Here is a 4,241-nt window from a genome sequence, read left to right on the forward strand (position 1 = left end):
ATGGTCAACAGCAACTCCAATATTGGCCATTTTCTACCAGTAATCTATACAACTGGCACACCCAAAATGCCCCTTTTTCTGAGAAACACCAGGATTTAATTTGTTTGCTTGAAATTATTCTCTTCACTCATCAGCCCACTTGGGATGATTTTAGTCAGCTTTTACATGTCTTTTTTACCACTGAAGAGAGACACTATCCAAGAGGCAGCCCGGAAACATATACCTGGCCCCACCGGAGCACCAATCATGGATCCTGACCTGATGACTGCCTATTTTCCTGAGATCCGACCAACATGGGACAACAATACAGTTGAAAGTAGGGAGCGATTCCTCATCTATCACCAGGCTCTTTTGGCAGGTCTCAAGGCAGTGGCTTGCCAAGCTACTAATATGGCCAAAATTTATGATGATAGACAGGGAGGAAGTGAAATTCCGGCAGCATATCTTGAGCGGCTCATAAAACCTTTAAGTCAACATATCTGTATGATCTTGAAACCCAAGAGTCAGCTCAGATGATTATGTTTGCCTATATAAATCAATCTGCACCAGACATAAAGTGAAAGTTGCAGGCTCTCGACAGACTTGGTGAAAAGTCTATTTGGGATCTAGTAGCTGCAGCAGAAAAGGTTTACAATAAGAGAGAGACAGCAGCAAAGACAGGAAAGGAAGTACAGAGAACGTGAAATTGAGTGTGAAAAGAGTGACCACGCTAAAAAAAAGAGTCCAGACTGGTTGGACTTGCCACTATCGCATGCCAAGCATACCTGGTTCACAGATGGCAGCAGTTTCATTTGAGATGGAAAATGGTACGCCGGTGCAGCAATCACCACGGACAGTGAGATACTGTGGGCAGAAGCACTTCCTCAGGGAACATCTGCACAAAGAGAAGAACTAGAGGCACTAACAAAAGCCCTACAGATGGGAAAAGGGAAGAGACTAAACATTTACATGGACAGTCGGTATGTTTTTGCCACTGTGCATGTCCATGGAGGCATTTACCAAGAGAGGGGGCTGTTGACAGCTGAGGGAAAGGCTATTATAAACGAACAAGAAATTTTAAGCCTCATTCGGGCCTTATGGGAACTAGCAAATATTGCCATTATGCACTGTCCTGGCCATCAAAGGTAAATGATTCAATAACCAAAGGAAATAACCTGGTCAGTCAGCAGCTAAGGAGGTGAACCTCCAGCCCAGAGCAGAAGTAGACCCAGGGCCACAAGCTTTGCCTCCTGAGGCTCAGTACTCCCCAGAAGACTTGGAGTGGATATAGAAAATGTCGATGGCCTATAAACCCCCAAACAGAGAAAGAAATAAAGACTGGTGGAAAACTGGTGAGGGGAAAATTATCTTGCCACAAAGATTGGGCAAGAGGATTCTTATGAGAATCCATCGGGTCTCTCACATGGGAACCCGATGAATGAAGGACTCAGAAATAAAAATCAGGCAAGGAAATCAACTCATTGAGGACATTGTTAAAAATTTTAAAGCCTGTCAGCTCACCAGTGCCCCTATTCAACTGGTTACAAAAGGAGCTCGACTCCATGGAGGTAGGCCAGGTATTGGGAAGTTGACTTCACAGAAATTAAAACTGGAAAATTTGGATATAAATATTTGCTAGTTTTTGTAGACACCTTTTCAGGATAGGTTAAAGCCTACCCAACAAAGCATGAGACTGCGAATGTCATATGGAAGAAGATCCTGGAAGAAATCCTATCCAGGTATGGCTTCCCATCCACCATCGGGTAGGACAATGGACCGGCCTTCAACTCAAAAGTAAGTCAGGGAATAGCCGCGGCACTGGGGACGGATTGGAAATTGCACTGTGCATATCGACCCCAGAGATCTGGGCAGGTAGAAAGCATGAATCGGACTGTAAAAGAGACCTTAACTAAATTGGCCTTGGAGACTGGTGCAGAATGGGTATCGCTGCTTCTTTTTGCCCTGTTTAGAGTAAGAAATTCACCCAATCAGCTTGGCTTTACTCCTTTTAAAATAATGTATGGACACCCTCTACACATTATCCCTAGCCTTCAGACTGAATTGCTTGCTGATTTGGATGATATTGAATTTCTGTGTAAGCTTGACTATTTACAGCTGGTGCAAAGAGGATATGGCCCCAGCTTAGAGCATTATATGATTCTGCTTCTATTCCTACCCCCCATTTGTTTAAACCAGGTGACTGGGTGTTTGTTCAAAGACACAACCTGAGATCTCTGTAACCACGGTGGAAGGGACTTCACATGGTGCTACTGGCTACACCTACTTCCCTTTAGGTGGATGGAAATGCTGCTTGGATCCACTGCTCCCACGCCAGACTGGCTGACCCCTTTGCCCAGGACAGCCATGGGGAACATGGGAAGTCTCCAAGCATCCTACGCAACCACTCTGCGTTAACCTCAAGAAAAGAAAAATGAACTGATTGTTATTGGTATTGTTGTTTAATAGTATGTCTAAGGTCAGTTAGGAACCATACCCTTTCAAGATCAAGAGCTGTTGGAGTTTAGTTTGAGGCTGGAGCCACAAGATTTGTCTCAAGACCATAAGTCAAGGGGGGAGAATGAAGGGTTAAAGTTTTGAGGCAGTTACCACTTGTTGCTTGTTTCTAGCAGAGCAACACATGGTGGTAATCCAAACACCTGGTTGGTTGTGTGCCTTTATAAACCCTGCAAATCTTTACCTTGGGGCTCTTCTCCTAGGTGATGGTGTGTCAGAGTGTATAACAAGGCCTGAGCTGCAGCCCATTTAAATAAAACCTTAAAACATCTGTAAAGTCTGACTCTCGGTGGTCTTTTTGGTGGGGGTCCTGCGACTGGGGTATATCAATGTTTCCATTTTTCTCTAGTACTCCTAGAGGTTTAGACTAAGGGTTTGTGTGGAGCGGCTCCTCGGTAAATCCCTGAGGAAACCACTTGAAGCTTCCTCAGGAGAACGCCATTCAAGCCAGCAGAGCAGAAGAGTCTCTGAGACTATCTTCTCCAATAAACAACCAAAGAACCAGAAGTGAAGCAGTGGCCCAGAGGGTAGAACTCCAGCTTTGAGAGCGAAAACTGAGCAGGAGATACAATCCAGACCAGGCAGGAAAGCCTGGGAATTGCTTATGTCCAATTAACTACCAGCAGGTGGGAAGTGGAGCTGTGGTGGTGGTAGAGCCTCAACCTTGAGCAAAAGCAGCTCAGGGACACATCAGGCCCTGAGTTTAAGCCCTGGGATGGCCACAAAATGTATCAGTGCTCTACCTACTCATGTGTGTATGTATATTACCTCTCATAGTGCAAACTCTGCTTTTACTTACTGGTTTATTTTTCAGATATGCTAGTTGTGAATATTGCATCATTCTCTTCATTTCAGGCCCATTGCTTTTCTCTTCCAGGGTTCTAGGCCTGTGCCTTTATATGATGCACACTGAAGCTCTCAGCAGCCTTTATGTACATTTTATTATGAGGGCAATGCAGAACAATCACAAATCAGACAGAGGAAGAGAAGATCAGGTTTCTTAGAAGTAACCAGTATTCAGAAAATTAAACTTGAGAACATAAAATGGTAGCATACTTATGTAAAAACTACCATTAAAAAAATGAAGGGGCTGGGAATATGGATTAATGAGGGAGTGCTTGCCAAGCATGCAAGAAGCCCTGGGTTCAATTCCTCAGGCACCCATACACAGACAAAGCCAGAATATGTGCTGTGGCTCAAGTAGCAGAGTGCTAGAGACAGTGCCCAGGCCTTGAGTTCAATCCAACAACTGGCAAAGAAATAGCTACCTAGGTAGGAAGGTTGGTAGATAGATCGAAAGAAAGAAATAGAAATACAGATACAGATACAGATAGAGAGAGAGAGAGTAAGAGAAAGAAAGAAAGAAAGAAAGAAAGAGAGAGAGAGAGTAAGAGAAAGAAAGAAAGAAAGAAAGAAAGAGAGAGAGAGAGAGAAAGAAAGAAAGAAAGAAAGGAAGAAAGAAAGAAAGAAAGAAAGAAAGAAAGAAAGAAAGGAAGGAAGGAAGGAAGGAAGGAAGGAAGGAAGGAAGGAAGGAAGGAAGGAAGGAAGGAAAGAAAGAAAGAAGAAAGAAAGAAAGAAAGAAAAGAAGGAAGGAAAGAAAGAAAGAAAGAAAGAAAGAAAGAAAGAAAGAAAGAAAGAAAGAAAGAAAGAAAGAAAGAAAGAAAGAAAGAAAGAAAGAAAGAAAGAAAGAAAGAAAGGAAGGAAGGAAGGAAGGAAGGAAGGAAGGAAGGAAGGAAGGAAGGAAAGGA

This window comes from Dipodomys spectabilis, unplaced genomic scaffold (genome assembly GCF_019054845.1).
Source record: "Dipodomys spectabilis isolate Male_0828 unplaced genomic scaffold, ASM1905484v1 ptg000378l, whole genome shotgun sequence".
In the NCBI taxonomy this organism is placed as follows: Eukaryota; Metazoa; Chordata; class Mammalia; order Rodentia; family Heteromyidae; genus Dipodomys; species Dipodomys spectabilis.